The following is a 24,313-nucleotide window of genomic DNA, read 5'->3' as shown; positions in this document are numbered from 1 at the left end:
CGTCCAAGAATTTCATGCAAGAAGATGATGTAGATCTGATTGAATCAGGGCTCAGCTCAAGTGAATCATGTGAGTGAGTTGTTTTAGCTGTCTGTCCATGGGGGAAGTGCAGATAGCCTAATTAATTTAGTTCGAAAATGCATCATTATGGATTGTGGAAGCAAACCAACTTCAGTCCACATTTTTTTTTTTTTTTTTTTTTTTGGGGGGGTACATATGGGGCCCCCATATGAGCTCTTGAAACGGGCCCCCAGATCATTAAGGCCGTCCCTGAGCAGCTCACACAGCTGATCGTGATCTGGGCCCAGCAGCCAGCAGCCCTCCCTTCCAGGCAGCGGCCGCGGGGTCCTAGTGCCGGCCTCATTTGAGGCTTTTTTTTCCCTCCTCTTTTTCCCCGTGGCCTCGCGGCCCAACCCCCCCACCCCCCACCCTGACAGTTAGGGTGGGGAGGTTACAATCAGTCAAAATGACATAATCGATCATATCAGGTGGATTTGTGAAATGCTGCAAATACAGCCTGCCTAAAAGTTTCAGTGAACACATTTTTTTTAGGCAATAGACAGCAAATGGTTTTAACAGTTATTCACAGAGACAAACCCATCTTGCAGGTGCTGATACTACCACCTGTCAGTTGTTTTGCATCAGCACTTGTTCATCAGTTTTGAGTGTATACCAAATTACCTTTGACCTTGTGGTGGTCAGGTTTCCGAGGACAGGTCAGCATTAAGAATCAGACATTCACTGGGATGCGTGTGCACAGGGCCTTGTGTTTGTTTGTCTTGTGTTTAATCAAAACTACTTTCATAGCAGTTGGTCTGACTTTTAACTTCATTCGCTCTAATAGGCTCCACCTTCTTTGGCAGTGTCACTGTGGGCCTTGACGTTACAGTTTTCTCAGACAAGGGAGGTGATGGGATCGTGGAGGATGTGGAGTCCGCTTACAGGAAATCAATGCCTGTGTTTGGACTGGAGCTCTCAGGATCAGGTGGTTAGAGACTGAACGTTAACCTCATAGTCACTATTTTAATGGAAAATCATCCCTGCTGCCTTCCTTCTCCCTAACCATCTCTGCCTCATGTCCATCCAGGTTATTCTTATAAGGATGCAGTTGTACAGTACTGTCTGAGGCGTGATGTTCCGGCTCCGGAGGAAATTGACAAATCTGATCCCTTCACCCCTAGACTCAAAGGACCAATCACCTTCTAAGACTCTGGTAATAATTACTTTCAATCAGCTACAGCAATGAAAATTGTTTATTTCCACATGATGTGTTATTTAAAGATAGGGTAAGTGAGGGTTGCAGATGAGAGTAAAGTAAAAGCAAAGGTGAATCAGTACTTCAGCCAGCATTCCTTCCCTCTTCCTAAGGACGTTTATGAGCAACCAGAAGCACAGAAGTTCTGCTGTTCTCTCACCAACATCACCCGTGTCTTCGCTTATACTGGAACAGGTAATGGTGCCACGAGTGTGTACGTGCATGCACGGTATCATAATCCCAAATCTATTGCACAACAATGCATTGATGACTATTGATGACTTTGTTATGAAAACTTTTCACCTGTCTAAAATAGGGATCGATTATTATCCATTATTTATTCAATTATCGATTATCTTCTTTTTTTTTAAAGTGATTAAATCGATTAACTGTTGCACCCTTATTCCTGACTGTGTGTTCCATAGATTCAAGCGAGGCATCAGCTCGCCAGGCTGCTTTCCGAACGGCGTTGTCTTGCGTCTCTCCTCTCATGGGTTTTCCTCTAGCCCTGCCTACCAGAGCTGAGGACGCGGAGCAGAGACTGAAGACTCCTGGAGACAGCGAGTGTAAACACGACAGACCCAGTCCTCCTGACATCTGCGCTGTACAGAAGCTCAGCCATGCTCATATTCACAGGGTTAGTGTTTAACCACTTGAGCACAGAATACGTTGTCATGTACTGCGCAGTGCGCAGGTTAACGAGTCCAACAAACTTATAGCGGCGACATCAAAGATAAACCAAACTAAACATAATATACCTCGCTCGTTGGCTGCTTGATATGGAAAATAGGTTATTGAGTCTTTGAAAGTCCTTAGAACAGGGGTCTTCAACGTTTTGCAGGCCAAGGACCCCCTAGCTGAGAGAGAGATGAAGCGATTTGTACTTCCATGTACTGTTACCATGTCTTTCTAAATAAAGTATTCAATCAATCAATCAAACCTTTGAACTGGGCCCCCCACCCTGACAGCTTGGAATGTAAGAGTTTAGGCATAACATTTTGTTTGACCCTGTTCCACAGGTAAATATTGTGACAATAGCAGATCTACAAGCTCACAACGCCGCGTTGTGAGCTTGTAGATCTGCTATTTTCATTTTTTTTGCCTCTTTCTTATATTATTTGACAATTTGGCCAGTTTGACCAGTTTTTATAGATTAGTGTGTTGATTACTTTTGATGCAGTAATGGCCTTTTTTCTTAGGCATTAAAAGGTCTTAAAAGTCCTTAAATTGTCACTTCACTGTCAGGGGACCCCCCAAAAATCATGTGGAGACCCCCCTGGGGGTCCCGACCCACATGTTGAGAACCACTGGCAGCGTATGCACGTCGAGCTACGTGACGCCCACTTGTTGTCTGACGCTCTGCACTATCTACGCTGGAGCAGCTAGACTGGACTGAGTAGAATTTGAACCAGGCTATATACATTTAGTGTCAGCCGCTGATGGGACATTCATTATGCACCATCCATTGAGATTTAGCCTGCCATCCTCCTCACCATGGGAACTTTTCAGAGATTTGAAGATGAAGGTTATAAGAACTGGATCAAAACATCCCTTGGCTTGGCATATTTCAAAACTCGCCTGGGATCTTTTCTGGAAAACGAAAACGAAACCTATCACCAAGATATAAAAAAAATAATCAATGGGAACGGACAATTGGAGTGCCGGCAGAAATGCGTGTTAAAAGAGTCTCTACCCAAGTCAAGCGAGGTGGATGCAAATGAACATTTTTAAAAACTTATGCATTACTCATTCCATGTAGGTATTACTACTACTGTAGTTTACACATAGCCCCATTACGAACCTCTCACTCCGCTGCACTCCGCTAGTTTACACACAGCCATTGAACACTTGATTTCCGTGGAGGGATTCTCAGCTCAGCTATAGGCTGTAATTATAGCGCTTCTTGTGTACTCCAAAACGGACAACATTGCGGCATTCACAGCAGCACTAAACTTTAAACTTACAATTGGCAAGCATTTAAGTAGCCTAAGGGCACACAAATTGACAAGTGTCACCGATGTACTGTATATGACAGGTGTTACCGATATATAAGACAGGTAGGCACTACCTGATAGGGATATCTGGGCACCACATTTTTGGGATGACTGGGCACCAGGGTGAGTGGGCACCACGGTCAACTGGGTACCAAAACCATCTGGGCACCAGGGACATGTGGGCCCACTCGTCCATGTGTCCAGTTATCTCCACCCTTTAGTGCCCAATCGTCCAGGTGCCCAGAGGTCCCTAGTGCCCAGGTGGTTTTGGTGCCCACCTTCCCTGTTACCTGATATATAACTCTATGGGTGTGACGTGACCCCCACACCAATCGAGTGTTCCATGGCTATGTGTAGCCTACATGCTGATGTAATGTGTGGGATATCAGCCAGTAGGGCTATATGTTTTATAGGGTATATTTGTCATATAATGATGCACTGACTGACAGTATAGAAAGAGGGAAATTGCATCCAGATGACTTAGAAATCTACAGCAAGGCTATAATTCTAATATAATTACAGGTTTGTCCTAATGTATGTGAGGTGTGTGTTCCCTGGAGAGATGAGATTTGGAAAAATCACAAAGGGGGTCAGGTGTATTGGAATAACTTTTCCCCCTACCTCTGGCCCAAGAACAAATGGGAGGTGGCTAAGGTACAGTCCAGCCTACTGTTGACGTCAGATGTAATAGATGTAAGCACAAATATTGATTTTAAAATATTGTGTATTTTTCGACATTAATCATAAAGTGTGTGTGTGTGTGTGTGTGTGTGTGTGTGTGTGTGTGTGTGTGTGTGTGTGTGTGTGTGTGTGTGTGTGTGTGTGTGTGTGTATTTTCTCAGGTGTACATGCCCCGTGGTAATTCGAACCATAATTCAGCTGATACCGTTGATATATCTGCCTTTCTTAACCTCATGAGTACATGTCAGCACTTCAAGCGGTTTGTGTAAAAATACCTTACTTACACAGGTACGCACGTGCGCTGATGAGCACATGCAGATCACATTCAAGCATATATGTGTTTAATTAGTTTGTATATATTCATTGTTGATAGGCATAGACTGTACATTATATTAATTCATTTATGCCATATATTCATTATTTATAGTCATTGTATACACATGGTTAATTATATGAATATACTCAGTGTTGATCGACTGTTGATAGACAATGCATCCACCCATATAATGATGATAGACTGCAAAGATTATTCTTATATTCATTGATTGGCTGTACATATTCATTCAGCTAATAATACACAGTGCATAATGTATATATCCTTCTGCATACTATTTGTTGATAGACTGTACAGTGTACATACATTTATAATGATATATTCTCTAGCGATAGATGTGCCATATGTTTAATTCTAACACTAATGTTACTGCTATGACACCCACATTTCACTCTGGGATCTATACAGGGATCTTGTCTCATCTTACAGGGGTGCAGTATAGGGGCGTAATTACAAAGATTCCAGGGGCCTTCAAAGATGCAATGTTTATGGATTTTGTTTTGTCTTGTTTGATAGATATTTAGGGTCTAATGTGATATGTGGCCTAGAATAAATACGATAAATACAATCATACAACAAGGCCAGTGGACCTCTGTCTTGTGCTGTGTTGCAAAGGTTACAAATGGGAGGAACCAGGTCATGGTTCTGCCAACTTTGAGGTGACAGCTGAGAAGTTAATTTGGATCGAATAAGAGTGCTTGGTAAAGCATTGGAGAAACATGCCCCAGAGTTCAAAATCCCCGCCCCCCCTCCTCCTCCTCTCTGACTCTGTTGTGGCCTTGTATGTGAGTCTGGACCCGCAGCACGCCCGGCTGCAAGCCCTTTGGGCTGATTACCTTTGTTACTATTTAAGACTTTCCAGCCGGTGCCTCTTTGCTGGATGATAACTTGTGTCTCGGTGCGACCTGCCTGTCGAGCCGTTTATTTCTTTGTTTCCTTGCCTGTTTCCCTCCTGTGTGAGGATAGCCTGTGTTTAACCTTTATGTGAAGTAAAGTACCTTTATCATCATCATTCCTGTGTCGTGTCCTGCAATTGGATCCTACGTGTCCCGGGTGTGTGTGTGTGTGTGTGTGTGTGTGTGTGTGTGTGTGTGTGTGTGTGTGTGTGTGTGTGTGTGTGTGTGTGCGTGTGCGTGTGCGTGTGTGTGTGTAGCCAGAGGAGCTGCAGTGTGTGAGACAGTTCCTGGAGGAGAACAAGGACCTGAAGGAGAGCCCCAGTGGGAGAGACTCAAAGAGGTTCAAGAGCAGCATGGACAGCAGATCGACTCTCTTACCGACAGAGTGGACGAACTGGAGAAGAAGTCACACACCCCTGGTAAGAGCTGTCGTTTTTTTTGGCCATGTAATAATTGTACCATGCTGTATGCACCCATACTGGCTCCTTGTAATTTTCCTCTCCGACTTCCGGTATGTTTGGCACGGTGCCAAACATACGGTGCAACCACCTGCCAACGAATTTCACACAATAACTTGCCCATTTACTTGGGAAGTAAGGTTCCACTGTGATTTTCCCCATACAGTAGTAGGCTAATTATGGCCATACCATTTCAAGTAGGTTCATCATTTTTTGGAGATATAGATTACCTTTACTGTTATTATCAATAAATGTAAATGTTTGGACTTCTTTTATGAGAAAATGTTTTTTATATTACACCATTCATTTATTCTCAAGATACTTACTGTACTATACTACAATACCATGTACTTCAGAGAGGCTTATAGAGAGCGACATGTTCTTCGTTGCTGGTAGGTTGATGCCAAATTATTAAAAGGGTCTAGATGTTCAATTGTCAAATGGCCATTTTCAGTTAAAGGATAGGACCAGTGTAATTATTGCAGTTATGGGTTAAGTGTATTGCTCATGGACAATTTGACACATAAACAGTGGCCAGGAGTAAAACCAGTTATTATCAGACCCCACTAGAAAAAAGTAGTGTTTTTTTATTTTTTTGTAGACTATAATAAATACGATGGATGACACTAGAGTCATTTTAATGGCAAGCAAATTTTGGTTAAATTGTTAAAATTTCTATACTTTTTGGCTTCATTTAGGGAGGATGATGGGACATTCTTTCTTGCATGGTGGACCCTGTGTGTCCGGAATTAGTCCGGCTATTGTGCACGTTCTGTTTGGGGGAACACCAGAGACTGCAACAGTTGTGATCGAAGACTGCGCTGATCTGGATATTCGCAGCACCATTCAGTTGGTATGATATGATTTCTGTCTTCTATAAAATGTCTTGGTTTTTAGCCGTGATATTTGCACCTAAAAATGTATTTGCATACAATGATACACACACCCTCAACATTAATACCTCCTCCTCCACACTCTCTTCCACATCACTTGAAATGTAGGCTATGGGTCTCTAGTGTAAACCTCCAATTAAGCTACATTTTTACCTACAAGTAAGACGCGCGAACGCTGGAAGCGAACGCAGCTCGAAATATGCAGGTGTGTGCATTTTAATCAGAGCATTGTCTACATTCCTGCGTTCTTCATGGCCACACTGTAGTGCAGGCGTCTGTGTGTGTGTGTGTGTGTGTGTGTGTCTGTGTGTGTGTGTGTGTGTGTGTGTGTGTGTGTGTGTGTGTGTGTGTGTGTGTGTGTGTGTGTGTGTGTGTGTGTGTGTGTGTGTGTGACAGACACACACACAAGCCAAGCAGGATTTCATAGTAAGCTCCACTTGGGCGGAGGCGCGCCTTCCTTCCGCGTTCGCAAAAACTGATACAAATGTGTGATCATAACAAACACATTTTTGTGAATGTTAAATGTACATTTGTTACTTTTGTCACCAGCTCGAAGGCGATGCAGAGCTGACAGAGGAGGAGGTGGCAGGTGTTAATCAGCTGGCCCTGGACATTGACGTCTTCACCCAGACCAACAGAAGATGGCTCTATGACCGTCTTCTCCTCTGTGCTGTGTTTACTGATGTGCTAACACACTAAAAGTGAATAACGGATGCAGAGTTATTTTGATGTCATGATTCCACCACACCCCAGGTAACTATGATTTCTGATTTAGGTCATTCGGCGAAGTAGCAGACAAATCAGGCAGCTGAAGAAGGGGCTGAAGGACACCCGGGTCTGGGGTCTTTTCACGCAGAGACCAGACACCATTCCCCTTATGTTCCTGAGGGACTGTGAAAGTGCACCCATTTCAGAGGTAACGGTCATTCACACAGGAGCTGTCCACCTCGTAGTTGCAACACCATCAATTAACCGCCCATTCATCCAATCATGAAAGCAACCTATCTGATTGTATTAAATGATGATAAACTCACCAATATTGCAGATGCATCACACTTCAGGGCAGCACTCAAAGAAACTAGTTTGACACAGGGCTGCACCGCTCTGCTTTTGTTTTGGCTATTCTATCAATTGCATTCGATTCATCTTATTTTAAAGTTCATTTTAAATTGGCCATCTTTTTTTTTTGCAACAAATCAATGAACCTCTAGCATTAGTTTCTAATGCGGTGCACAACAGTGTCGGGCAAAAATGGTGGAAACCGCAGGTCTACAAGCTCACAGAACATTGCGATGTGACCAAGGGGCAAGTCTTAGATATTCACGATGAGGCCGACAAAATGGCCAGAGTGGCGCTGTTTTACCCTGCGCCGACCTGCGGTGTCAGAAAGAATTTATTTTAACGCAAGTGAATGGTTTTTTTGACAAACTTTAGACTAGATTTTCTTACTGTAATAAAAATTGTCATAAATTCTATATGCTTCCAGTCGCTAGTTTAAAGTCTCCTTTCAATCATCAGGATATGCGTTTTGCTAAATTATGGTCCTATTTATTATAAAATTGACGATAAAGTAGGCTATTCTCTAGGAGGGGCGGGATGATTTGATTGACAAGCTTCATTCCCCGCCCCCCGCTCTTGATTGACAAGCTACCCAACCAATAATGGTCTGGTCTCATTCTGACGCGTATTGAAAGATGGCGGACCTACAGTCTTGGTACAATCTGCTTCATTTTCGGTCTGTAGAAAGCAGCGGAGTGGGTTTGTCCATCTCAATTATACAGTCTATGGGCTCTATTCTAGGTGAACCTGGAACAAACCGCTAGTTACGGAGTGCGGACTAGGCAAGAGGTGTTGCCCCGCAAAGGTATTCTGTGGTACTCCCCCGCCCCGCAAAACACCTGCGCTCCCCGTTACATTATGCATAGGTGTGGTTTGGGAGTTACAATGATAAAACCAATCACCGTGCCAGAAGCCATTGCCTTTAAGAGAAGACTGCGCTAGCCGTCATCCCCGATCCAATATATGCTCTAGCCTATCTCCCCCTCTGCACTGTTGCCTGGTCTGATTATTATAAGCCACATTGGGCTTGTGTCGTATATTAGCCCTTATTTGCTATATTTTATAACAGTGTGCAAGACAAAATAGATGGAACTGTGAAATATATACTACAGCTAAAGTCAGAATAATCATGTGTTAACTCAGAGCCAGACACACTGGCAGCGGCTACTCAAGGACTCTGCATAGCTGTGAAGTACAGTCATTTAAATGTCTTTGTCTTATCATCCTGATCACACCTTGAGCAGGATATAGGAAGCAGATAGAGAGACAGTAGGCTACCATTTGCTAATGATCAGAGAACTCCTTGAACAGGTGGGGCTCTCATAGACCCCCACCCAACATTAACTATTTGCATTCTAATGTGAAGCTATTTGTGATATAAAGGCTGAACTAAAATGTAGCTCAGTATGAGTACAGTTGTCACACGACGTGAGGCTGCTTGGCTGTTAGGCCAGGGGCTTCGGCTCCTGGCTTCTTCTGCTGTTGTACTTGATGCTGAAATAAATGGTGAATATGGAAACTCTGGGTCCGCGATGTGATGTCTCTTCTCCTCCACTACTTTTGTAACATCTACCAGCCGGGTAACCCGCATTTTGGGCCTCATCTGACACGTCATTTGGCGAGCCAGCTCCATTGTTGTGCATGCTTTTCTGCGTGTGCATCGATCAAAGAACCTGTGTGTTTTGAGGTGGCCGCGGGAGCGGGCCTGGCTGTGTGGAGGACGTTTGGTTTGGATCCACGGGAGTCTTCCTACGGCGAGGACGAGGGGACCGCGGCGGAGCAAGCCATGGAGGCGTCGGCGCGATCTACAAGGAGTGACCTCGCAGCGGCTGCTGTGATGACTGGCTGCGACGGCCTCGGGACCACATCTTGGATGGCTACACTACTCTACTCTTCTCTGCTCTTCCCAATGGTCGCTAGTGGAGCGCGGGGCTGGGAAGACGGCGTTGCTGTGGAGAAGTCCTCCGTGGGGGGAGGAGAGGTGAGAATGGAGAGGCTATTTTTTGGCTGGAAGACAAGATACCATCTGGGAACTGCGCTCAGCTTTTTGCTGAGGTGCATGGACATTGAGAAAGAGACTACGAAAGCAGCATTTTCGGATGGGAACTCTTTGCAATACGGGACGAGAGGTTATATTTGAAAGTGGTAAAGTGAATTAAACCGCGGAGCGTCTATTTTTGTTGCCGTGAGAGACAGTGTAAAGAGGATTTTGTTGTCACACTTTCTGGTCACTGGTTTTTAATGTGAGCTTACTTTGTGAGTTATTATTTCATTAAAGGTACACTCCTTCTAGGTATCGTATGTGGGCATCTCCGTTGAAGTGATCATGTGACAATGTTAGCTTAGTGAAAAGCTTGAATGTTGTATAACTGGTGCTTGGCGCGAGGGGACATCGGTCGGAAGAGAAGTTTTATCGTTTGGTGAAATGTATGATTCAATTGTAGACTGTCAGCATTCAAAGTTTGTTTGCTGTGTAACATTTTATTCCAGAGTTTAAGGTTAACAGGGAGGACCTACACACTGATTGGGAAGGGGAAATATAGGTTGATGCGAAAGAGAGCATCCTATGTATTTTCTCTGAATAAGATTTTCTGAGTGTTTTATATGTTAAGCTTGTTATATTTTTAAATAGGTTCAGTATTTTGCCTTCTGAAATCAGTCCAGCGTCATGTGACCCATGACATAGGCAACAGATGTAAGCCGATATTGTTTCTAGATACTGATATTCTTTCTTGATTTTGTGAAACAGTTTGTCTATTTTTATTTTGAAATTGAATGTAAATCACTGTATGATTTTATTGTGTAACTTTGATGCCTGTATCTAAGTTGTTTTGTCTGGATGTGTTGTTTGTGTTGAATCTTACTGAAAGTCTTTTGTTCTGTTTGGAGTCGAGCCATGGTCTTGGGGGGTCGTATAGGTGTAAGTGAGAATGTTATTTTTGATGTTTTTCTTGCAAACTGTTCTATTTAATATACTTGTTGCGAAAGACGTTAGAGTCTTTCGTGGGGGGATGTGTCGTATATTAGCCCTTATTTGCTATATTTTATAACAGTGTGCAAGACAAAATAGATGGAACTGTGAAATATATACTACAGCTAAAGTCAGAATAATCATGTGTTAACTCAGAGCCAGACACACTGGCAGCGGCTACTCAAGGACTCTGCATAGCTGTGAAGTACAGTCATTTAAATGTCTTTGTCTTATCATCCTGATCACACCTTGAGCAGGATATAGGAAGCAGATAGAGAGACAGTAGGCTACCATTTGCTAATGATCAGAGAACTCCTTGAACAGGTGGGGCTCTCATAGACCCCCACCCAACATTAACTATTTGCATTCTAATGTGAAGCTATTTGTGATATAAAGGCTGAACTAAAATGTAGCTCAGTATGAGTACAGTTGTCACACGACGTGAGGCTGCTTGGCTGTTAGGCCAGGGGCTTCGGCTCCTGGCTTCTTCTGCTGTTGTACTTGATGCTGAAATAAATGGTGAATATGGAAACTCTGGGTCCGCGATGTGATGTCTCTTCTCCTCCACTACTTTTGTAACATCTACGGGTAACCCGCATTTTGGGCCTCATCTGACACGTCACTTGTTTTCCTTCTTTTTTATTTTATTTATACAAATACATTTTTATATTCATTTGTAGCCTATTGTGTTAACAAGAAGCGTGTCATATTAGTCAGACCCGGAATAGTATTATGAAACTTAAAGCCATTTAAAATATTTATACTATTGGTACACACCGGCTGCTCCCAAATAATTAATTACATCATGTTGCCACAACGCTCCTACAGGCACCCATGGACCTCCAGCTGGTCGACCACAGGGCTGGGCGGTGGTACACTGACATACAGTAGCACATGGGTAGCCTATAATAAATGGGACAGTTTTAGGAAAGGTCTATATGTACTCAGTTTGGCTGTTATTGTTTTATTTCCACCATTCTAATGGATTCCAGGGGTGTGTAAACAGGGGTGTGAAGTTGCTCCATAGTTTCCTCTGAAGTGACGCAGTTAAAGTTAACTTATACATCCATATTGTCCCCGTTATCTTTCATCATCCACCTTTGTTCAGTAATCCCGAACAGAGCTACACTTTAAGTTTACATCAATAGCCTCTCAAACCCAGACACATTGCTGCGAACCGCGGTTTGGGTGGGTTCGGGTCAATCAAATATAATTATTAATTAATGTCGGATAAACCGCGGGTGAAATATTGCGGTAAATAAATTAATGACATCTAATAGCCTATATCTATCCATAAAATAGCTAAATCTCTGCGTGCTTGTGTCTGTGTGAGTGTGTAGAGCAGTGTGCGATGCGATGCAAATGCAAAATGCATTGATTTAGCCTATATGGAATGTCGGTGCGTCTTTTTTCTTTTTTTTAAACCGGTGCTAGCAGTGTGCTCTGTATGTTGGATGCCGTATGTATGTTGGATGCAGTGGTGGAAAAAGTACTCAAATTCTTTACTTAAGTAAAAGTACCGATACTGCAATATGGAAATACTCTGTTACAAGTAAAAGTCCAGAATTCAAAATTTACTTGAGTAAAAGTACAAAAGTATTGGCATCAAAATGTACTTAAAGTATCAAAAGTAAAAGTAGGCTACTAAAATATTTGAAAATAGCAGATCTACAAGCTCTCAAGGCGTCCACTATTGAGAGCTTGTAGATCGGCTATTTTCACAATATTTATCTGTGGAACCGAGTCAAACAAAATGGGGGGGGTCCCCAGTTCAAATATGGTTATTTTGGGGGGTCGATGGCCTGAAAAGATTGAGAACCTTTAACAGTAAACATGAACGTAGCGTTTACGTGGGGAATATAATAATAATATAATATATATAATATAATATAATATTGACCCGCAGCATGGGTTTAACGACACAGCAGCCAAAATGAAAATCACACTAGATGATCCGATCATCTTATAAAAAATGTAAGTGCTTAAGATTTTAGCCCAAACCCAACGGGACCCGACCCGGCCCGTCGCCACCGGCTGGGCCGCGTCAACGTTTTTTTTTTATCCAAATAAATTCATATTTTAATTCATTTGTAGCGTATTGTGGTCCCAATAAGCAACGGCTTTCCAAGAGTATATGAATGTCAGGGTGCGAGTGCGGAGAACCCAAAAGCAGTACGACACAAGGCAGGAATCAAAGTTCTGGAGGTTTATTGACCAAACTTAAACAACCCATAAAATGGGGAAGTCAAAACGAGTACTCAAAATACAGAATGGCTTGTGGCCAAAACACAGTACAGAACACACTAACATTCAATGACGACCTGACAAAGAACTGAACAAACAGGGGAGTATATATAGACACAGGGTTAACTGGACACAGGTGGACACAAGCTACAATCAACACAGGGATTGGCTGGGGCACAACAGGACACAGGTGGAGAACAATCACAAATACAAACTGTAGAGACAAGACAGGAAGCGATAACAAGGCAGACAGGAAACTAGACTACAAAACAAGAGCACAGAACACTAATGCAAAAGGCAGCAACAGAATGACAGATACAGTACAGAATAGCACATGCAGTATGCAGAAACATAACATATTCAGAACATACAATATGCACTTAAGGCCTAACCGGCCTAAACTGTTCACGACCATATAATGGCATATTCAAAGGTCTAAATAATAACATTGTTCTAACCGGCCAAAAGTGTCCATGACCATATAGGGGCATTCAAGCTCTAAGTAATAAAGTCAAAGTCCACGGTCCGAGGAGCAGACCGTGACAATGAAAGCCATTTAAAATAGTTATACTCTTACACAGCTGTTGCCAAATAATTAATCATCAGGGCAGAAGCGCAAAAGTAGGTCAAATCAATCAATCAGCCAGCTGTCTGTCACTGCGCGGCACTCTTTAAAATTTAAACCAACATGACATGGAATGAATGGATCTTCAGACAAATTGGATTATTTCTTCAAATGACAAGAGCATGCAGGCAGCGGGCAGTACGAGGTAACATTGGATGTCAATTCAATTCAATTCAATTTTATTATAGTGTCAAATCACAACAAGTTGTCTCAAGACACTTTACATGTAGAGAAGAGACCGACAATCCCACCCTGAACAAGCAATTTTTGCGACAGTGGCAACGAAAAACTCCCTGTGGAGTTTCTCCATGCAAATCTTTCCCATCAAACAAAGTAATCCGAACTGTTTTGTACTGCTTATTTTGCTTGCTGAAAGCATGATTTTATTAAGACATGACAGCAATATGGAAAAAACGAAAATATCTCAATTAAAAGTATATTTCGTATAATAACCGAATATCATTCTTAAAATGGTTATGGGGCAGTGTATATATTTATATAGCCCTATTTGCTCCAAGCTGTTTTTTAAATAAAATATAGACTTTTGGAATAGGGTGGAATGACTCCTGTTCTTAACGAATTACCAAGATTTAATGCAGCAATTAAGCTTCTTTAGAAAAATGACTGACGGGCTGGGCTGGGTCTAATTTGTCAATTATTAGTCGAGCCGGGCTAACATATTTAGGGGATATGAAAGCTCTAGTTAGTAGTTTGAAGTGCTCATGTGGCCTTATAGTTGCTTCTTTTTGTTTTCATAGACCTGCGGTTGCTTATTTCTCGCCAAGGCTGCAGCATGGCAACACAGCTAATGGTCCAACGCACAAAGCCATTGCAGTGTCTGTGTGCACTTGGCGGGTGGTTTCAGAAACGGGCGGGTGCTTTTAGAATGCACTATCCCCCCTCCCCAAGCCGTACCCATGTGTGGGTTGAGAATGGCAATGTGGGGGATATAGCAACAACACGCCCACGGGCACACCTCCACGCGCAAATACCGGCGTCGGCATAATGGGGGACGGGTAGCGCAGGTGCCAGCAGGTGCTAGAATAACATATTGAGGCCGCGCAGCTCCAATTCTCCCTATTTAACGATAGTTAGGGGCGGGCATATGGACCCAGAATGGGGCAGTATGGATGTGACATGTGGTTAAAGACAAAACTTCTCTTTTTGCAGTTTATCATCGAACACATAGTGTGGCCAGTCCTAGATGAGACTGCGGATGACTACGACGCCCAGTGCACTCTGGATGAGAAGTGCAGAGTGGCAGGGTACCTCCGGACATACATCGAAAGTGGTAATCATTATAACTTATTGGGAGCAGTAGTGGACCTGAATGCTATAATCAAAGTGAAAATGGTAGACGGCATTTGTAAACTGATTTGACAAAGGGGCCATTTTCAGTCATTGCTACAATTTTAAAGGGGTGGATGTGATCATGGTTAGTGCACATTGACACTTTGGTAGTGGTAGGTCTGGGTTGTGTAGTTACCTGGCAGTGGTGACATGAATGCTTAAAAGTACAAATTATCAAGTATTTTTTTTTTATATCAGTGCTCTCCTTCCTGTATTTACATTTAGAACATTCAATGTAAAACAAAACCTGACATCTTTCAAAAATGGTAAAGATAGCAGATCTCCCAAACACATTGTGATGCATTGTGAGCTTGTAGATCAACTATCTATCTTGTGTTAATTCTTGGTATTCGCCTTTTTCACCTTCATTATAGCTTCCTCTGAAAAGCTGAAGGAGCTGCTCAAGTTCTGGATCGCGTGGGAATCAATGAACACCAAGATGGAGGAGATGGTGGTGCAAGTGGTCCGCGGGGCTCTCCCGACGTCCTCCACGTGTTTTCAAACCCTTCGACTGCCAGCCCACTACGAAGAGTATGACGTGTTTGTTCATGAATTTGAGGCCTGTATCGCCACCAGTGACACTGGCTTTGGCATGGCGTAGGGTGTGACTATGTGCCAGTGATGGAGATACTGCAAGGTAGAAGTACTCTGTTACAAGTAAAAGTCTGGAATTCAAATGTACTTGAGTAAAAGTACAAAAGTATTGGTACTGGTGGTGTTATAGGTACTTAAAGTACTAAAATGTTCCATTTTCAAATAGCCTAGGTATAAAATGGGGATTACGTGGTTAATGTGTGTTTTATAATGTAATCATTTATATCTGCAAGTAACTTGTAACTTAAGTTTTCAAATAATTGTAGTGGAGTAAAAGCACAATATTTGTCTCTGAGATGTAGTGGAGTAAAAGTACATTATACAATTATAATGTATTGAGGCTTATTATTGATTGATTGATTGATTGAAATTTTTATTAGGCAAAAGAATGTAAAACAACACAGTTACATTTATAATGCTTTTGTCTAAAAGGTCCGGCCAAAAAAGTCCTTGCGGGCTTGTTTCCATTGGGGGAATTAATTTCATAGACATATATAGTAGCAACCAAACAGTTCAAAAATCAACATAAGAATACAGAGGGGAAAAAAAATATATACCATTATGTACAAAAAAGGTCATGAGAAAATAATGAAATATATACAAAACAAAACATGATCAAAATAAAATAAAAAGTATGTACAAAAAAGGGGGAGGGGGGGGGGTCGTCTGTCTACAGGGAAACTGGTACTAGCTCCTCTTTAGGCCTCCAGAAAGATGAGTTTTTAGGGCTGTTTTGAATGAGCCCAGCGAACTGCATTTTTTGAGGGATGGGGTTAGACTATTCCATTCCTTGGTGGCAGTGCTATAGAAGGAGAATTTGCCCATGTTTGTTTTATGGGTGGGTGTTACCAGATTGTTGTTTACGCTCCCTCTAGTTTTGTGACTGTGGGTGTCACTAACTTTTTCGAGGTACTTATACAGATATGCAGGTATAGGGGGCATTTCGGGCAAATCTGCATTTACAATTTTGAAGACCAGTCCCATTTTTAATTGTATAACCCTGTCTTCCACCCTGAGCCAGCCTAGGCTGGCAAAGTGAGTGGGAGAGAGGTGGGTCATGGGCCCCAGTCTGAGAAGTAGTTGAATCAGTTTGTTTTGGGAGGTTTGAAGCTTAGTCTTCAGTGACACTGAGGTGTTGGAGTACCAAGAGGAGCTAGCATAGTCAAAAAGGGGCTGAATCAGGGCCCCAGAGAGGGTCCTGAGTGCCTGAGGGTTGACAAAAGAGGAAACTCTGCCCATAAATCTGGTTCTCTGGTTTACTCCTTTGAACACCTTTGTTGCCATGCTTTCACCTGTCAGGTGTTTGTCAAGAATACATCCCAAATAGGTAATCTCTTCTTTGCTAGTGATGATTGTGTCATCGACTTTGACCTTGAAGTCATTTACCTTCATTTTACTGAGGGAATGTTTGGTCCCAAATAGGATGGATTCGGTTTTCCCAAGTTGTAGTGACAGTTTGTTATCGGTAAGCCAGGTACGGATTTTTGAGAGTTCAGAGCTGAGAGCTTCCTCGACTTGCAACTTGTCCTCACCCGAAATCAGGAGTGCCGAGTCATCAGCGAACAGGAACAGTTTGCAGTTACAGGCAGCATTCATGTCGTTAATGTATAGAAGAAACAGTAACGGCCCTAGAATGCTGCCTTGAGGAACCCCGCAGCTCACCGGGAGGGATGAGGACATGGTTCCGTTGATGTCAACCACTTGTTCTCTACCCTCCAAGTAAGATCTCATCCAATTTAGTGATGTGCAATCAAAACCAATCGCCCTCAGCTTATCAAGTAGAATTTCGTGGTTTACAGTGTCAAATGCCTTTTGGAGGTCCAGCATGACCATGCCGCAGTATTTGCCGGAGTCTACCTCACGTTTGATGTGATCGGTCAAGTACAGTAGGCATGTGTCAGTGGAGTGGGATGTTCTGAAGCCCGATTGGAATTCAAACAACAGCTTACGCTCGCTGAGGTAGCTGTTGATTTGTTCTTGGATTGATCGCTCTATAACCTTTGAGATTGAACAAAGGATGGAAACAGGCCTATAGTTGCCAGGATCTAGTTTGCTTCCTTTTTTAAATAGAGGGATTACTCTTGCCAACTTGAATTCTTGTGGGATATGACACTGACTTATGGATAAGTTTGTAATATGGGCTACTAAGGGAGCAATGGAGACCGCTGCGTCTCTGAGGAATCTGGTGGGGATGTTGTCAAGGCCGGTGGCCTTGTTTGGCTGTAGGGCGAGGAGTTTTTTTTGCACATCAACAGTCAAAACAGGTTTGAAAGAGCCCCTAGTTTCTCATAGTGAGCTTGAATGTGGTCGGGGCCATACAGACCTGAATGCTGAGGGAGTTTGCTTACCAACTGGGTTGCAACTGTGGTGAAGAAACTGTTAAAACAGTCCGCTACCAATTGCTTGTCGGTAGTGAGCGAGCCACTTGAAATAATGCAAATGTTTGTAGATTTTGTCTGAATTTTTCCGTTGCAGCCTAATTGTTTTAGTGCCTCCCACAGTTTTTGTGGGTGGCTTTTGTTAGCCTCTATGTTCTCATTTAAGAAATTAGTTTTGGCATTTCTGATCAAATTAGTAACTACGTTTCGTAGTTTTCTGCACTTTTCAAGTAGCTCCTCACTTTTGTTTTTTCTGAACTCGGAGAAGCTTTTGTTCCTGAGTTTGATGGTATTCAAAATATCACCCTTCATCCAAGGTTCTGTGCTAGCTTTGACCCTCACCACCTTTGTGGGTGCGATGTTATCAAGTACACACAAAAAAGCTTTTTTGAAACAGGACCAGGACTCCTCCACAGAGGTGCAATTTAGGACATGGGACCAGTCCATTTTTTCAAGAGCTGTTGTTAGAAGATCACTAGAGTAGTGTTTCATAGACCTGCAGCTGATTGTCCTGTGACAATGAGCTCTAGGTCCGTGAATCTTCCGAGTGCAGAAAATGATATTGTGATCACTTAAACTGCACTCAATAACACCGCTCTTGGAAATTCTGGACTGGTCCGTCGTCAACACTAGGTCTATCATTGATTGAGAAGCAATGCCCACCCTTGTAAAATGCTTTATCAGCTGGGTAAAGCTGTGCAGGTCACAGAACTTTCTGAGGGACTTAAAGGTAGCTGAGTCTTCCTTCAGAACACAAGTGTTAAAGTCACCAATTAGTACCGTCTCAGTGTTTCCTAAACCCACAACATGTTCCTCAATCAAGTCATAAAATGCATTTTGATCTGGGGGTCTGTATATGGCGCCAATTATCAGTGGTTTTGCATGTGGGTATAAGATTTTGACCCAGACCGATTCTGTGGGTTTTTTATCCATATCTGGGATCACCTCGTAAATAATGTCTGATCTTACATAGATGCAAACCCCACCCCATAGAGATTTCTGTCTTTTCTGATGACATTGTAGCCCTTTATTTCAATCTCAAAGTCTTTGATGGAATTATCCAACTTAGTTTCTGAGAATGAAATAATGTCCACCTTGCCATTTCCAAACATGGGGAGAAGCCTTTGTCCCGCGTCGACGCCAAGCAGTAATCTGCAGGGTGCTCCGCCAGCCACTAGGGGGCTCTATTACATTGGGTTGACTGTCTGGCTGAGTTAGTAGGCAGCCATTATTGTTTATGTCAGCGTCATGAGAAGACAGACATGTTATGTTACTGTGCTTGGAAGCTGTTCACTTTATTATTGTAAGTTTGCCTTCTTTATACTTACATATGAAGCTGTACACTGTGTTTTTGCAAGTTTGTCTTCCTTATAGTTACATATGAAACTATTTCGTTTTTGTTACTTTATTTAATTAGCATATGTCTTTATCTGCTTGTTTGTTACTGCAGGGCTTCTTCATCTCTGTCATTAAAAACTGATTATTGACATTGAGGAGTGTATTTCTTCATAATCCATCCAGGGGATAGAGGAAAAAACACCGTTTTCATGTGCTTCCCTCTGGGAGAAGCCCTGCGGTTGTCTTGGGCCCATGTGACCCATGTGGCGCATGGGGAAATCCTCTTGATGACGTTGTTGGGAAAGCCCTTGTCTCGTCATCACCGGCACATTCCTCATTCCTTCAGGCGGTGGTCTGCTCGGGAACGTATGTCTTGGATCCAACACAGACGTTAACCGGGACAGATAATCCATCCTTGTTTCTCCAGCTCTTTGCTGGGGTTCATTCTTATCAGGTGAGGTGGTCCGTTGCCAAACAAAGTTATTTGTCTGCATGTTGTGGACCGGGCTTCGTCGGGCGCTTCCGTCGCGTGTGTAAACAGCTGTGATGTTGTTTTGGCCATTGTAGTTGTGATCATAGCTAGTCTCCGTGCTGTCCACGGTCGGTGGGCCGGGATTTGGATGTACGTTTCCCGATAGCAATAGACTCAACCAAATGATCTTTCTTACTGTAAGGCCGTCAAGCTGGTTTGGGGTTCTTCTCCGTGTTGGTACCGATTTACGCGCGTCGAAAACTTTCAAAAGTAACGTCGCTGCGTCTTGTGGTATAACTCTGTTTGCACTCGCTCTCCGTTGAAGCTGCACATTGTGGGATTCGATGAAAATTAATCCTTGCAATATAGCAGCGTAGCACAATACCAGGTAGTTGCTGGCTGTGATACTCCTCTTTAGGCGAAGATGTTGTTTTCGCCGCCGAAGAATGGAGCGCGGGGTGGAATGCGTGGAATGCGGGAGAGGAGAAAAAGTGCGACTGTCCTCTCTGAATGCCATGAATGAATAGCCAGGGTTAAGCTGCTACTATACAATTGCACTGTTCATATTTTCCCTTTGTGAAACTCCTCACTAATTACAGAAAGGGATTTTGCTGTTTGGACTCCTGTTCAAAACTTTGCACTTTTATTTTTTATACGTTGTCAAATTTGTTTATTTTTCTTGTTGTTAAATTGCACTATAGACCAATTATTTGTTTACCAACATTGAGACTGGATGCACAGGTGATTGCATCAATTCTCAACCTGTTTTGGGGTGCGCTGGTTTCAGCACACCACACCAATCGAGTGTTCCATGGCTATGTGTAGCCTACATGCTGATGTAATGTGTGGGATATCAGCCAGTAGGGCTATATGTTTTATAGGGTATATTTGTCATATAATGACGCACTGACTGACAGTATAGAAAGAGGGAAATTGCATCCAGATGAGTTAGAAATTTACAGCAAGACTATAATTCTAATATAATTACAGGTTCCCTGTGTGTGTTCCCTGGAGAGATGAGATTTGGAAAAATCACAAAGGGGGTCAGGTGTATTGGAATAACTTTTCCCCCTACCTCTGGCCCAAGAACAAATGGGAGGTGGCTAAGGCACAGTCCAGCCTACTGTTGACATCAGATGCAATAGATATAAGCACACATATTGATTTTTATTTTTATTGATGTGTGTGTGTTTGTGTGCGTGTGTGTGTGTGTGTGTGTGTGTGTGTGTGTGTGTGTGTGCGTGTGCGTGTGCGTGTGTGTGTGTGTGTGTGCGCGTGCGCGTGTGTGTGTGTGTGTGTGTGTGTAGCCAGAGGAGCTGCAGTGTGTGAGACAGTTCCTGGAGGAGAACAAGGACCTGAAGGAGAGCCCCAGTGGGAGAGACTCAAAGAGGTTCAAGAGCAGCATGGACAGCAGATCGACTCTCTTACCGACAGTGGACGAACTGGAGAAGAAGTCACACACCCCTGGTAAGAGCTGTCGTTTTTTTTGGCCATGTAATAATTGTACCATGCTGTATGCACCCATACTGGCTCCTTGTAATTTTCCTCTCCGACTTCCGGTATGTTTGGCACGGTGCCAAACATACGGTGCAACCACCTGCCAACGAATTTCACACAATAACACAATAACCCATTTACTTGGGAAGTAAGGTTCCACTGTGATTTTCCCCATACAGTAGTAGGCTAATTATGGCCATACCATTTCAAGTAGGTTCATAATTTTTTTGGAGATATAGATTACCTTTACTGTTATAATCAATAAATGTAAATGTTTGGACTTCTTTTATGAGATGCCTACAATACCAATCCCCTGCCAATCTCAAGAGCACAACTGACGCTCGCAGTCACGTGCCACAGTTCCTTAATGACAAAAAAATATTAGCCACTAACTCGCTAAAGACACCTCGAAGAAATTAAGTATCTCATCACATAACTCTGATCCATCATTCTTTTAAGAAATTACAAAGAATAACAAACCGACTTTGACTTTGGCTGTGTGATTAAAACAGTGAAATGAAAAAATGTGGTGTTTTGGCCATGTTCACACGGTTGCCATTTCTTTCTTACATGACACTGTGGTCATTTATGTGTTGCAGACCAAGAGTGGGACACAGACATCAGGATGTATAAAAAAACATCTGTTTGAATATGCAAGAAAACACAGATGTTCTGAGCCTCTCTTCACTCAGATCCTCGAATCCACAGGTGATTGTTGAATGTGCACATATGCACTCTTTCATAAACACACACAGACACACAAGCACTCAAGCAATCACATGCAAACCTCAATGTAGTTTGTCTTTTCGCCCTGCCTGCAGCAATGCGTGGCAGGGTTTTCGTAATAGGCCCCATCTGTGTGTTTGTCTGTGAACAAAATTACTTGAAAATAGATGGGCAGAATTTCATCAAATTTATTGGGAATGATCAGTAGGTTGCTGAAATAAAAAAGACGAGGTTACAATCAGTCAAAATTACATAATCGATCATATCAGGTGGATTTGTGAAATGCTGCAAATACAGCCTGCCTAAAAGTTTCAGTGAACATGTTTTTTTTAGGCAATAGACAGCAAATGGTTTTAACAGTTATTCACAGCGACAAACCCATCTTGCAGGTGCTGATACTACCACCTGTCAGTTGTTTTGCATCATCAGTTTTGAGTGTATACCAAATTACCTTTGACCTTGTGGTGGTCAGGTTTCCGAGGACAGGTCAGCATTAAGAATCAGACATTCACTGGGATGCGTGTGCACAGGGCCAAACGGCAATCCGACCAGGAAGTTGCAAAGATAGCCCTCGAGCACCTAGTCAAGGAGACAGCCAGTGAGCAAGTGGATGAGGACACCTCTGTCAGCCAAACCCACCAATCAGAAAGTGTTTCAGCAGCAGGTACCATTTTCCTTGACCTGTGTTGTTTGTCTTGTGTTCAATCAAAACACAAGACACTTTCATAGCAGTTGGTCTGACTTTTAACTTCATTCGCTCTATTAGGCTCCACCTTCTTTGGCAGTGTCACTGTGGGCCTTGACGTTACAGTTTTCTCAGACAAGGGAGGTGATGGGATCGTGGAGGGTGTGGAGTCCGCTTACAGGAAATCAATCCCTGTGTTTGGACTGGAGCTCTCAGGATCAGGTGGTTAGAGACTGAACTATTTTAATGGAAAATCATCCCTGCTGCCTTCCTTCTCCCTAACCATCTCTGCCTCATGTCCATTGAGGTTATTCTTATAAGGATGCAGTTGTACAGTACTGTCTGAGGCGTGATGTTCCGGCTCCGGAGGAAATTGACAAATCTGATCCCTTCACCCCTAGACTCAAAGGACCAATCATCTTCTAAGACTCTGGTAATAATTACTTTCAATCAGCTACAGCAATGAAAATTGTTTATTTCCACATGATGTGTTATTTAAAGGTAGGGTAAGAGAGGGTTGGAGATGAGAGTAAAGTAAAAGCAAAGGTGAATCAGTACTTCAGCCAGCATTCCTTCCCTCTTCCTAAGGACGTTTATGAGCAACCAGAAGCACAGAAGTTCTGCTGTTCTCTCACCAACATCACCTGTGTCTTCGCTTATACTGGAACAGGTAATGGTGCCACGAGTGTGTACGTGCATGCACGGTATCAGGTTTATCCCAAATCTATTGCACAACAATGCATTGATGACTATTGATGACTTTGTTATGAAAATGTTTGAAACGTTTTCACCTGTCTAAAATAGGGATCGATTATTATCCATTATTTATTCAATTATCGATTATCTTTTTTTTTTTTAAAGTGATTAAATCGATTAACTGTTGCACCCTTATTCGTGACTGTGTGTTCCATAGATTCAAGCGAGGCATCAGCTCGCCAGGCTGCTTTCCGAACGGCGTTGTCTTGCGTCTCTCCTCTCATGGGTTTTCCTCTGGCCCTGCCTACCAGAGCTGAGGACACGGAGCAGAGACTGAAGACTACATCCCAACCCAACTCTGGTGTACTGTGGGGAGGTATTGCATGGAGACCGAGTAGTCCAGGGGCCAAGCCATATTTTGGTACCACCTAAGGTGACCGTAAAGTTTTTGTATTTTTGTCTTCCTACATGTCTCTAGTTTATATTTTGGTATGATAACCCTTCCAATCTTGTAGCTTAATGGCAGTTATCACTACCTACCGGCTAATGTATCCTGGGAGGCATGCGTTAATCCGACAGACCTTTTCTCCGACTATGTGGCATCCGCGTGCGGTTAGGGTTAGGGTGCGGGTTTGGTTCGGGTTTAGTATTGGAAACGTCGGAGCGCTGCGCTGTCGGAGGAATGCGCTGTCGGACTAACCTACTGCACCCATGTATCCTGTAGGAGACGCAAAGTAGAATCTTTGTTTCTCCTACCGGAAATACACCCGGGCATCAAATTATTGCGACAAAAAACACAATATATCCATGTATTCAAGGCTTCATGGGGTGTGCAATTGATCGAAAATAAATCATTTTTTGGGTGAACTCCTCCTTTAAGTTTCCCAGGGGGACTCTCTACCCATTCAGCTATGACCACCTTAGACCGAAGGAGGGTCAACTTTTACAAGCTTATGGAAAGCAGTCTTTTTGCAAACACCAAAAATCTGAGAAGTTATCAATTGCACACCCCATGAAGCCTTGAATACATGGATATATTTTGTTTTTTTCCGCAATAATTTGATGCCCGGGTGTATTTCCGGCCACAACAGGTGAGATTTAACTCGGCACTCTCTGATAAGGCAGTGAGTAGTACAGGGAACCCTCAGGGGACAGTCCCTTTTGTTT

General features: G+C 42.9%; 1 long non-coding RNA gene across 1 annotated transcript; it reads left to right on the top strand.

Moving 5' to 3' along the window:
• The first annotated feature begins 1,332 nt into the window (after positions 1–1,332).
• On the top strand, positions 1,333–23,541 carry LOC311053449. Its single transcript, XR_014601638.1, has 3 exons — positions 1,333–1,450; positions 1,681–1,892; positions 23,523–23,541. It is a non-coding gene; the product is annotated as an uncharacterized lncRNA (long non-coding RNA).
• Positions 23,542–24,313: the final 772 nt, after the last annotated feature.

This window comes from Gymnoscopelus microlampas (assembly GCF_963454915.1).
Source record: "Gymnoscopelus microlampas genome assembly, chromosome: 10".
NCBI classification, from domain to species: domain Eukaryota; kingdom Metazoa; phylum Chordata; class Actinopteri; order Myctophiformes; family Myctophidae; genus Gymnoscopelus; species Gymnoscopelus microlampas.
This window is presented reverse-complemented; position numbering and strand designations above follow the sequence as displayed.